Genomic DNA, 13318 nt, shown 5'->3' on the forward strand with positions numbered 1-13318 from the left:
TCGATCTTGGTATCGGTCACCAAGCCCGGCACCACTAGCTCCGTGATCGAAGTGTGAGTGATGTCTGCTGGTTCTTCTAAACCGTCTCCCGATTGGAAATGTGTATCGAGAAGCACCTCAAGGGATTCCTCACTATCACGTGACCATTCCCCGTTCTCTTTCTTTATTAGTCCCTGGACTATGTTTCCCTTTGCTAGGACTTTTTTCAACCGTGCTGTTTCACTGGAGCACTCTATGTCCGTACAGAAACTTCTCCATGAGTTTCTCTTCGCCCTGGTAATTTCACGCTTGTAGATCCTCAGTAGATCCCTGTACTCGTCCCGACACGCTTCGCTTTCCGCGGTCTTTGCGAGTTTAAACATTTCTTTTACCTGTCTTCTTAGAAGACTCAGCTCATTGCTCCACCATGGCGGCTTTGCTTTTCCTCTGAATCTTCTTAGAGGGCAAGCTTTGTTATACGCAGTCATAAGCGTCCTTGTTAGGAATTCATTCGACTCCTCCAGTTCCTCTACATTAGCAACCTCTTTGGGTTATCCCAGTTTCGTTTCTGCATGTTTCTGGAATTTAGTCCAATTCGTTGCCCTAGGGTTTCTAAAGGTTCCTCCCTTCTCTACCCTCTTTAGTGGGATGCTGAAGCTTATATACGCATGGTCGGAGAAGGATGGTCTATCGAGAACCATCCAATCATACCTTGATATATCACGCTCGGAGCTCAATGTAATATCCAGAACATTGCTGGATGTTGGACCAATGTATGTAGGAACATTTCCCCTGTTGGCTATCTGCAAATTGGTTTGCAGGATGTAACAAAATAGAGATTCGCCTCTCTCGTTCGTATCTGCTCCTCCCCACGCATTGTGGTGCGCATTTGCATCCGCGCCTATGACCAACCGCCCTTTGCGCCCTTCCTCCTGTACTAGCCTTTTGCACTCCATCGGTGGAACCTCCGCAGCATGGGCCATGCCTGCTTATTCTTTTGCTCAACGGCCACCGCTACGAGATCCTCGGTGGTGTAATTAGGCAGCATATATGAATGCAGCTGTTTCCTTACCATTACTACAGCTCGCACCCGTCCTTCCGTTTGTGCGTAGTAAACGCCAAACCCGCGCGCGCTAAGTCCAGAAACCTTTCCTCCCGATGAGAGCCACGGCTCCTGGATCAGCGCCACGTCAAACGAACCCTCCTCAAGGGTTAGGAGGAGTTCGCTCGACGCCACTTTACTGTGTTGGAGGTTTATCTGAAGGACTCGCAGCACCATTGGGCTGTTTGTCCCCCTCCAGCACCTTCGTCTTGACGTCGTCGTCCTCCTCTTGCCCTTTTGGTTTAGAGTATTCGAGGCCCCCTTCAGCCCCTCGTGAATGTTGTGCCGTGTGTTCCTCTGTGCGAGTCACAGCACCATTTAGCGGTTGGTCCTCTTCTAGCACGTTCGTGGTGACGTCGGGGACCTCCACCTGTCTTTTTTCCCTTAGGCTTCTGAGGTCCTTTTCGACTTCGCCCACTTCCAGCGTGTTAGGATTTTTATCCTCGGGACTTCTTTTCCTGAGTCGCATGTAAATTTTGCCAGTGCCAAAGGACATTTTGCCAAGCTGCGTGTACAAAATATCCTCCGCCTGCTTGTTTATTTGGAAGATGTAGAACTGACCATCCTCGGTAGGCCGAGATACAGTAAGTACCTTCCAATCCTGTGTCGGTATGTTCGGATTCTGATTCTGCAGAAGTCGCAGTGTATCCTCCGACTTCATCACGCATGGTATCCATACCTTAACTTTTGGTACCGTGGGGATTTGCGCTTTATCCACCACCTCAAACCGCGCGTTCGTGCCTTGCCTTTGGAGGTTTGGAACGACTTCCTCCAGCCACCGCAAGCTCGCGATGTTGTCGCACGCTATCATCTTCACACCATTATACCATCCCCCCGAATCAAAGGTTGGAAGGGGCTTACTTGGTTGTTCCCGCATCATCTTAAGCATTAAGCTAATAATCTCCCTTTCCACAGATCTCCACCTTTCAGTAGTCATTTGTCCGAACGGACTGCTACGATCAACCAGCGCCACAGTCAGTGACTGCTTTGCCACATCACTCATCTTCTCGGGAAAAGCAGGAGTCTTAGCGTTATCTCCCTTTGGAACCTCCGAGAACACCGGAGTCTTCGCGTTAACTCCCTTTAGCGCCTCCGAGAAAGCCGGAGTCTTAGCGTTATCTCCCTTTGGCTTATCTCCTACTTCCGTAGTTGGAACTTCCCTTTGACTGGCAGCTTTCGAGGTAGTTGCTACCTCGCTATTGGAACCCATCTGTCTTACAGCTTTGGGCCTACTTGTCTTGTCTATGCGACTGCCCTGCCTCGCGGCTCTAGGACTGGGTCCTTTCTGCCTCTTGAAAGCAGGCTTGTCGCCTTCTGCCGAACGTTGCCTCTTCATTCTGCCATTCGACGCTTCTTCCTCCTCGTACCGGTTGCAGAACCGAGGGTTTCTCGCAGCAAACCTTTTGAACTGCCTTCGACCTACTTCTACCGCTTCATGGGCCCATTCCAAGCGCTCGATCTCCACTTCTGTTGGGTCGACCACTGCTCCCAAGCGTTGTACAATTCTTAGTGCTGCACGGTACTGCGAGAGAGCTCTTTTACTTCCTCTGCTCCGTACCCTTCTCCACTCTTCTACTCCGTTTTCATTTGTGTGCTTCTCCAACACGGAGTTCATTGAATCAGCACTACTCTCGCTCCCCGAGTCCGACGCATCGCTTAATTCGTATTTGTCGTCCTTGGATTGCGACTCAGTCCTCCTCTTTACATCCTCCTTATTACATTCAGGTAATGAGTTGTTCATCTTGGTCGTACGACCACCTGCCCGACAAGGCGGGCTCAGCGGTCCAGTATTATATACGGGGAAAGAACCGTCCGCCACAGCAGCGCCCCTTACTGCGGTAAGGCCATAACTACTTCCCGAGATGGCCCGGTATCGGGAAGGCTCCGTTCGAATACAGCCGAATTTATCCCCTGGCTGCAAATCGTCCAATAGGCACGGTCCGCATAACACCCTGGATTAGGGGGTTGGCAGTTCTTGGTCACCGACATCCCGCCGCCCTCCTATGAGGCGAAACGGCGTAGATGTCAGTCCTAAACAGCTCCGCCTCATAGTCGGGCGCTATGGAGTTCGGCTAAGCCCTCACACCAACGACAAGGTGCCTACCCTAGTGAGGGGTAGCTATGGTATTTGAAGGAATCAATGCTGAGGAGTATGTCTTTCATTATGATAGCGACAAAACAACAACAAAAATTGAAGAAAAAAAAGAAACACCGCACACAGTGACGAGCACAATATCTGCACAAACATCGACAATGGCATCTCAGCTGGAGTCACAGGAGGCACGCATTTCAGAAATGGCGTCGCAAATGTCATGTCAATTGGAAGAACAGAATACATATATGTCATCTCAACTGGAAGCGCAAGAGGCACGTATATCTGGAATGTCGACAAAAATTTCGGAACAGGTATCATCGCAGCTCTTTGCGAAACTGGAAGAGCAGGATGCAAAAATTTTACAACTCGAGGACAAAATTGAAGCCGAAATAGAAGCGTTGAAAGGTCTTATGCAACAGTTACAACTAAATCGCCCAGCTGTTCCACCGAGCAATCCGCAGGTTGTATAATTTTTTTAGCACTAAGCACTTTATGCAAATGAAACTTGTATGTTTCTAGTACACAATTCAAAACTATGGGCTTTATTATTTATGTATGTAAGTAAATTTACATATAATTCTCAAGGTAAACCTTTAATAAGGTATATACAAATTACTTAATTGTTTAAATATTTAAATTGAAAATGGAAAACTGCGCGACGGCGGGCGGGCGGTAAAAATAAACGGGCGAACGATTGCGATGCGGTCACGAAACGATGCGTTTGCGTGGGTAGTTAATGATAAACTAAAAACAATGAGAGTGAGAGCCGTGGTGGCTGGCAAGCCACAGCTGAGCTGCACTGCTTGCGCTTGGCCGCACTGGCCGGGTGTTGCCAGACGGAGGGGGCGGACTTAGTCCGAAAACTCGATCATGTCTTCAACATGCTCCCCCCCCGCCCGACGCGTTGATGGGTTAAGGACGGCATCAACCCTGTCCAGGGCCGCCCGTGCCTCGGCTACTAATTGTCGTATTCGGTCGTCGCGCTGTCTAGCCGACCGGCTTCGAATTGCCCGTTGGCGATGTTGGGCTGTTGCGCGCTGTGGTCCTCTATCGGTGCGACGCGGGTTGGTGGGTGTGCGTCGAGCTCGGTGTAGGAGCGTGTGATGGCCGAGGGAGCATTTGCGGCAGCTTGATTTTGAGTCACACGCCCCGGTGCTGTGCGACACTGCCAGACAGTTGATGCAGTACCGGTGGTTCCTCGCGCACTCGTAGCGCTCCTCCGGCTTCATCGCGAGGAACGCCCGGCACTGCCTTAGCGCGTGTCGCTGGCCACACAGCCGACATTTTGGCATCTCCGTACGTCTGCGGGTCCTGTAAAGACAAGAAAAAATACGTATTTTTCAAAAAAATGGGTTGGTGAGGGTAGCTTAGATATCTTTCCAGATTGCTAGGGGCATGAAGCAGAGCGTATCAGAGGTAGGGTTGGCACTACTAGGCAGTTGGTAGCACGCACAGTTTGGCAATATTTCGGGTTATTAGTCCGTTTTGTGTTTTGAGTTCCACAACTCGAACATGTTTATCCGATCCAGGGTGTAAAGTGATTACCCGTCCCAAACGCCATTCGTTCGGGGGTAGTAAATCATCCTTTACCACGACTAAATCTCCAACTTGAATATTGCGTTGAGGGCATTTCCATTTGTACCGCTTATGCAGCTCCTTGAGATACTCGTTCTTCCATCGTGTGCTGAATTGGTGGTGAAGCACTTTCAGTTTCTGCCATTTGTTGACCAAGGTGAGATGCTCTGCAGTTGGCTCCGGTAACGACAAGAGCGGCGCGTCACGTAGGAAATGCCCTGGGGTTAGGACTAGGGGATCATTGGATCTTCGGACATAGGGGAGAGCGGTCGGGAGTTGAGGACCGCCTCTATGCGTACTAAGAGGGTAGTAAGCTCTTCGAAGGAGAACTTCTGGTTTCCTGCTACTTTCGTAAAGTGTATCTTGAAGCTTTTCACGGCCGCTTCCCATAGACCACCCATGTGGGGAGCGTATGGTGGGATGAATTTCCATGAGAATCCGTGAGTTGCATACTTTTCGGCGACGTCTGTAGCGACTTCCTTGAGGAATGTGGTGAATTCTCTTTGTAATCCGCGTTGTGCGCCGACGAACGTCTTTCCGTTGTCAGAATATATCTGGTGGGGTAGGCCACGGCGGCCAGTAAATCGGGCAAAGGCTGCGTTGAAGGCATTCGTGGTGAGATCAGAGCACACTTCTAAATGAACAGCCTTTGTGGAAAAACAGACGAACACACAAACGTAAGCTTTGACATACGAAGCTCGGCGAAGGGGAGAAGTTTTTACCATAAATGGTCCAGCAAAATCGACTCCTGTTGTTTGAAAGGGTAGAGAATATGTTGACCTCTCGGGTGGCAAGGCTGCCATTATCTGCGTTTTCATCTGCTGTTTATAGATGGTGCAGGTTTTGCAGTGGAAGACGAGCTTTTTGACCTTTTGCTTCAAACGTGGAATGTAGTACTGTTGCTGTACCATTCGGATCATCAGCTGTTTGTCGGCGTGCAGCAGGTGCGAATGGAGGAAGTCTAACAGAAGAGAACAAAATCGAGAGTTTTCGGGTATGATAATTGGGTGCCGCTCATTAAAGCTATAGGTGGCATATGCTAATCTTCCAGAAACTCGCATGATTCCTGAGTCATCTAGCATGGGGTTTAATGTCAGAAGGGTGTTCTTTTTGGGTAAGGGTCCTGACGTTTGAAGCAGCTCTATCGTGTCTCCGTAATGATTCCGTTGAGTTTGAATGATGATTTTGATTTTGGCATCATTCACTTCGGCGTGGGTGAGGTTAAGCGTGGCTGGAACTTTCAGTTTCCTTGCTTTCTTGATAAACCGCAACATATAGGCCACGACTCTAAGCGCTCGAGAAAATGACGAAAAACGGTCGATTATATCTATATTTTCTTCCTGCAGGGTGTGGAATACTTCCACATGTCGTTGTTCGGGGGGAGTTGGGTGGTGAGAAATATCCTTTGGCCACGAAGTTGATGGATGGATAAGCCAATTAGGTCCTTCCCACCATAATGGACATTGGACTAAATCCTGAGGCTTGCAGCCTCGAGTGCCCAAATCCGCTGGGTTATCCTTACTAGAAACGTGCCTCCAAGTGGCGTTGTCAACGTTCTTAAGAATTTCAGAGGTTCTGTTGGCGACATACGTTTTCCAGGTATGGGGTGGTTTTTCTAACCAGGCCAGTACGATGGCAGAATCGCACCAGAGAATGAGTTCGTGTTGGGGTAGATTCAGCTCACTTCGCAGCTGTTTCACTAACTTGGAGAGTAAAACTGCTCCACAGAGTTCCAACCGTGGAAGACTCACGGTTTGGAGGGGTGCTACTTTGCTTTTAGCAGCTAGCAAATGGGATGAAAAACTATTTTCATGGGTTTGTACTCGTAAATATATACAGGCACAAAATGCTTTTTCTGAAGCATCTGAGAATCCATGCAGCTGGATTAGTTTATCGGGGGAATGCTGTACCCACCTAGGGATTTTAATGTCTCTGATATGAGGTAAATTTTCATAAATTGAGGTCCATTTTTGGAGAGCTCCGGGCTTCACGTCTTCGTCCCAATCCGTTCCTTCCATCCAGAGTTGTTGCAGCAACATTTTTGCAAGAATCATTATTGGTGAAAGCCATCCTGCGGGGTCAAACAGTTTTGCAACTGCTGATAAAATCTGCCTTTTTGTAGTCGTGTTTTCTGCTGATGGTGGATCATACGTGTAGGTGAAGGTGTCGGTTAGCGCGTTCCACTGAATTCCAAGGGTTTTTGTGGAACTCGAGTCATGGAATTTAAGGAAGTCGACGTCTAGCAAATCAGGGTCGGGAACGGGTTTTAAAATTTCAGGGTGGTTTGCCGACATCTTCCTCAAAGAGAACCCTGCCGATTTTAAGGCTTCGATAACTTGAGTCATAGAGTTCAAAGTGGACTGTATATTGTGACCGCCTGACAAAATATCGTCAACATATGTTTCGTTTAATAAAATGTTTTTAGCGAGCGGATATTCGTCTTGACAATCGTGGGCGAGTTGGTGTAGGGTTCGAATCGCCAAATACGGCGCGCAATTTACACCAAAGGTAACTGTTTTTAGTCGAAAATCTTCTATCGGCAGAGTTGGGTGTTTTCGAAAAACGATTCGGTGAAAATCTTTATCTTCTTCGTGGATGAGTATTTGGCGATACATTTTCTCAATATCGCCGTTGAAAACAAACTTATAAAGTCGCCATTTCAGTATGACGAGCATTAAGTCATTTTGTAGAAATGGGGCCTGTATGAAGCACGTCGTTCAACGAGTTGCCAGAATGCGACATTTTTGATGCGTTGAAGACGACTCGCACTTTTGTGGTTTTGCTGTCGGGTTTTATGACAGCATGATGGGGTAGATAAAACGATAGATATTTACCATCTCTAATCATCTCTTGTTGGGAGGCGGGTTCCATGTGATCCATGGTTAAATATTCATTAAGGACTTCAAAATATTTGTCTCTTAATTCGGGTTTTCTTTCGAGGATTCGTTCGATGCTGATATACTGCTGTTGTGCCGCGGGTCGTGAATGACCGAGTGCCAGATTGGCTGGAAATTCCGATTTGAAGGGTAGTTTGACTCTGTAGCGTCCATCTTCCTCACGAATTGTGGTTGTCCGGTAGAGTGTTTCACAGTATTCATCATCTGCTGATCGTTGTTGGGTTTGGTGAACTTCTTCCTGTTCCCAAAATTGTCTCAAAAGTTGATTGATGGGGTCATCGGTGCATTCCGTGACATGAGTGCTGAAGGTTGATACCTTTTCAGCTACAGGGCCGCTTAATATCCATCCGAATATTGTGTTTTGGGCAAGTAATGTTCCACTCACATTTCGTAGGAGCCCTTCGGTGAGGATTTGCGGGGTGATATCGCTGCCGATTACCACATCGATTTTTGATGGTATCGAATACTGCGGATCGGCTAACGGTAAATGGGACAGTTCTTCGAGATCGATGCTTGAAACTCTGACTGTGGGCAAGAACTTCGTTAGTTTTGGCAAAATTATTGCTTGTGCGTCTATCATTTGGGTTAAGTCTGCTGAACAGAATGTTATCTGGCAGACTTTATTGGCATTTTTCACAACCGTTCCACCCATTCCAGATATCTGGTGGAGAGACTCTTTTGTGGGTAGACCAAGAACCTTTTGTATGCGGGATGATACAAAGGTTTTTTGTGAACCTTGGTCTATTAGGGCACGAATTTTATGAAATTCGCCAGCAAAGTATACTGATACTATTGCTGTGGGTAGTAGGGTGGTTCCATGATTACTCGAGAAGAGTGAAGAAACCGGGTTTTTGTCTTGAGACTGTTGGGAGGAGGTGGCTCTTGCGGCGGCTTTCGATGTTGAGGCTCGCTCGTCGTCCGTTCTCCTAGGGGTGCCGGCTTGGGAATTTTGAGCTCTGGGGTTTGGTTGTGATTGTTGGGGTTTGGGCTGCAAATGCAGTAGCGAATGATGACGCTTTTGGCAATAAACGCACGTGAAACTACTTTTACATTCGTTCTTGGGGTGTGACGTAGACAAACAGTTTTCGCAATAACTATTTTCTCTCACAAATTTGATTCGGTCTGATACCGATAAATTTCTAAACCTAACGCAAGATTTGACTGCGTGGTATTGATTGCATAATCTACACGAAGCCGTTTTATTGAACTCCGTGTGATATGCATGGGTTCTATTATTGTTAGATTGGGTCGAGTTTTGATTCACCGTTCGTGGCGTAAAACTCGAAAATTGGGGTTTCGCCTTGCCTGGTCGATAGGTACTTATTCTCTCTACTACCTCGTATCTGCTGGTCAAAAATTTATTCATATCCTCCCAAAGTGGGAGTTCTTTTCGGGAGCTGAGGGATTGTTCCCATAGTGAAAGGCTTTCACTTGGCAGCTTGGATGAGCAGAGGTAAACGAGGATTGGGTCCCAGTCCGTTGTCGGGATTCCTTGGGTGTTAAGGGTTGACATGCAGTTGTTGATTGTTGTCTGCATCTTCTGTATTTGTTCTCCGCTTTCTGCGAATATTGTGGGTAGGTTGAACAGCGTCTTCAGTTGGTTGTCGACGAGTATCCTTTTGTTCTCGTACCTAGATCTGAGCGCTTCCCAGGCAAGCTCGAAATTATTATCGCTCAGTGGGTATTGTTTTACAATAAGCCCAGCTTGTCCTTTTGTTTTCAGGCGTAGGTGGTATAATTTTTGAGCGGGTGATAATTTAGGGTGGTTTTTATAGACTGCTGTGAACATATCTCTAAAGGATGGCCAGTCTTCGTGTCCACCATGAAATACTTCGGTGTCGCATGGTGGTACTTTTAAATAAAAACCGTTTGCGTCTGAATTGTTCATTGGGTGGGCGGGTATTTGTTGTTGGTTGGTGCTAGCAGTATTAAAAAGCTGTAAGGCTTCTAAAATTTCTGATTTGCATGTTTGGTACGTTTCCATGCATTTAGCGAATTTTTGCTCAACCGAGCCGCTGACCTCTGTGTAATTATCTGAGAAACTTACTTCTCGATGGGACTCTAGCACCTTTGCCCATATTTTATCAAGGTCTTCTAGTTTGACCTTAAGCATACACTCTGATAAATCGGTAGCTTGGGAGGGTGACCATCTCGAGCAGTAAACCTCTAATTGGTTACCGTCATATATAAATTCCTGCAGGCGTTGGTCTGCAGTGGTCAATTTTTGGGTTTCGTTTGTTTTTGGCATTATAATTTAATGTAATTTACCAAGAAATGGGAGCTTTTATTAAGCTGTGAAAATCGAAAAAATGTTTTGTCAAAAGGAAAAAAAAATTTTTTTTTTTTTTTGAAACCAGCCTAATGTACGCTTGGTTCTTTATACGGGCTTGTCTCAGCGCTTCTGAGTACAAGTAATGTGGGTATATAATAATATAAATATTATAATATTTGTGTTCACTGGGATTTTATTTTTTATTTTTTGAGACCGGCCTAATGTGTACCGGCTTTTCGCTTTGTTATATGTACTTGTCTCAGCGCGTCTGAGCACAAGTAATATGGGTATATAGTACGTATGTATGTATTTATATATATGGGTGAAATATATTTGCCGACAAACTGTGGTGTACTAACAACCTTTTGTTTGCCGTGCCAAAGCACTTGATCTCTATTGACAAAGTAAATGTATGCAAAATATGTAACCGATGATCTTCTTTGTTGATTCCTTCTATTATGTTGTTACATATGCTCATGCAATTACTTTGTTGAGGGTGGGTTTTTGGCTTATGCAAAAAGATATACAAGTGCGTGTGGGTATTATGGGTGCATATAATTGTAGGTTTGTATGCAGAATTAATATTGGGTGCACCGTTAAAATAAACTTTGGAAAAGTGACAAAAATTTGGCAAAGTTTGTTGCTATGGGTTTTTGTAAAATATATTTCATGTAATATATGTATATAAGGGTAAATTGGGCAGCGGTGAATTTCACGCTGGAAAAATATGTAGCTCGGGTGATATTGCCGAACTAAGTGGGTATATACATATATTACATATATACGTATATATTTTTTATAATAAAGTCGATATTTAGCGCAACGAACTTTTTGGGTATATAGAAACCGGGCAGTGGATTTTCCGTTGGTACGGGAATGCAAATTTATTTGTTGAAAATTTTATATGGCTTTTTGAAGGGACTGTACCTGTTGGTAACAGTGAGTAAGCAAATGAAATATTTTGCCGTTTAGGCTTTTGATGTGGGTTATATACCCAGGGTCCGGATCTTTAGATCGGAGGGGTATATAAATTTTGGGATTTTAGATTTGGGGTCCGTACGTTAGACGGAGGGAATATATATGGGAATATATTGGGTAACGAGAGTACTTACTCAGACATTTTTATATGAGCTGTGTGTGACTTGTTGGTTTTGTAGAAGTTCCTGGTTGAAATGTTGTGTTGTACCTCCTTGTTGTGTTGTAATGTTGATATTGTTTGGCTGTATGTATGTGTTTTTTTTTTTTTAATTTGGTTTCTCAAACAATTCCTTTTGTTTCAAATAATTATATTTTTTTCAAATGTATATTTTTTGTTTTCCTTTATCTTATATCTTTTCTTTTGCTTTGTTTCTCTTTTTGCAAATTTTCACTTTTTTTTTTTTTTTTTATTTTTCAAAGTGCTTTTTGTTTTTTTTTCAAAACTGTTTCTTTTTCAACCCCTCCTATGTTTTTCTTGGCTTTCCCTTTTCTATTTCCAGATATTGTGTTCACTTTGTGTTGGATTTGTATGTATTTTTAATTTTTTGTAACGCTTTTTCTTTGCACTTTTCTTTTTTCCAATGTAAATTTTATTATTTTTTGTAAAGTACGAAAATTTTTTCTTTTTCTTAAAAATTTTTTCTCTTTTTTTTTTTATTTTTCAAAAATTTCAAATTTTTTAAATTTTCTTGCTTTTTCCAAAACTGCTTTTAATTTCTTTAAGCTTTTCCTCTCTTCACCCACTTTTTAAATTTGTAATTTCAAAAAATTTTATTCCACCTTAATGTAATTTTTTGTTTTTCTTTTGTATTTTGTGTACACCAGTTTTTATGTATGTATGTTTGTAAATATTTTTATTTAAATCCCTCTGTATAATTTAGCACTTTTTTTTTTTTGTTTTCACCACCTTAATGTGTTTTAGTTATTTATGTATTTATATGTGCACGTACCGAGCGCGTATTATTTAAATGTAAAAAAATTTAATTTTTTTTGTTTTTATTTTTGGGTCGCTGGTTGCCTTTTTCAGCACAAAAGGACCATGTATAATTTTTTTAGCACTAAGCACTTTATGCAAATGAAACTTGTATGTTTCTAGTACACAATTCAAAACTATGGGCTTTATTATTTATGTATGTAAGTAAATTTACATATAATTCTCAAGGTAAACCTTTAATAAGGTATATACAAATTACTTAATTGTTTAAATATTTAAATTGAAAATGGAAAACTGCGCGACGGCGGGGGGGCGGTAAAAATAAACGGGCGAACGATTGCGATGCGGTCACGAAACGATGCGCTTGCGTGGGTAGTTAATGATAAACTAAAAACAATGAGAGTGAGAGCCGTGGTGGCTGGCAAGCCACAGCTGAGCTGCACTGCTTGCGCTTGGCCGCACTGGCCGGGTGTTGCCAGACGGAGGGGGCGGACTTAGTCCGAAAACTCGATCATGTCTTCAACACAGGTAAAAACTCCATCTTTGACTGCTCTGTTCCTTTCGAGGTATTCAAGCTTCAATTTGAGAAGACGTCAGCAGTGAACAACTGGAAAGCTGAAGATAAAGTTGCTGCACTGTTCGTGGCATTGAAAGGGCCTGCAGCTGAAATCTTACAGACAATTCCAGAGTACGAACGGAACAACTATGAAACACTGATGAGCGCTCTAGAGAGACGTTACGGAAGCGAGCACAGGAAACAGATATATCAAATTGAGTTGCAAAATCGTTACCAAAAGGCGAATGAGACTTTGCAGGAATTTGCGTCGGATGTTGAAAGATTGGCTCATCTCGCAAATGCAGACGCACCCATGGAATACACCGAGAGGGTTAAAATTCAGAGCTTTATAAATGGAACACGGGATGCCGAAACGAAACGAGCTACATATGCGAACGCAAAGCCAACATTTGCTGAAACGGTATCCCATGCACTGACTGAGGAAACAGCGTCACTTTTGAGTAAGCCCGCATACAAAGCTCATCGCGTGGAAGTGGAAAGGCCAGATTGGGTAGACACAATTTTGGAAGCACTGAAGGGATTACAACAAAAAAATGCCGGAGGTATGAAGTGTTTCAAGTGCGGTAACCCAAGTCACATTGCACGTCATTGCTGCACCGGTCATGGTAGTTCCAACTTGGCTAGTCGTAAAAGCAAAGCTGGAGGAGAAAAGCAAGAGCGAGTCAAATGTAAAGATCGAGAACTTGCACCAGCTATTGAATATCGTGTGTACCTATCTCGCAAACTGGAAGGAAATCGAGCAGTGTTAACGTCGGAGGAAATGTGGATGGCAAAGAACGTGTACTGACTGTCGATACGGGCGCATCTCATTCCTTGATCCGATCTGATTTGGTCAACATGAGAGTAAAGCCATTACCTGGAGCGAGATTGCGTACGATTACTGGCGAGTGTAACCAAGTCCAAGGAGAA

The 13318-nt window shown here is 44.3% G+C and overlaps 1 protein-coding gene and 1 long non-coding RNA gene across 3 annotated transcripts in view; one reads left to right on the top strand and one right to left on the bottom strand.

The window, feature by feature from the left end:
• stai (stathmin) overlaps positions 1 to 13318 on the top strand; it is a 547461-nt gene that overhangs the window by 112203 nt on the left and 421940 nt on the right. The window lies entirely within an intron of this gene.
• LOC137239632 (uncharacterized) lies at positions 3682 to 12187 on the bottom strand. Its single transcript, XR_010949440.1, has 2 exons — positions 11033 to 12187; positions 3682 to 4487 (listed from the first exon to the last, which is right to left on the bottom strand). It is a non-coding gene; the product is annotated as an uncharacterized lncRNA (long non-coding RNA).

This window comes from Eurosta solidaginis, chromosome 2 (genome assembly GCF_040869045.1).
Source record: "Eurosta solidaginis isolate ZX-2024a chromosome 2, ASM4086904v1, whole genome shotgun sequence".
NCBI classification, from domain to species: domain Eukaryota; kingdom Metazoa; phylum Arthropoda; class Insecta; order Diptera; family Tephritidae; genus Eurosta; species Eurosta solidaginis.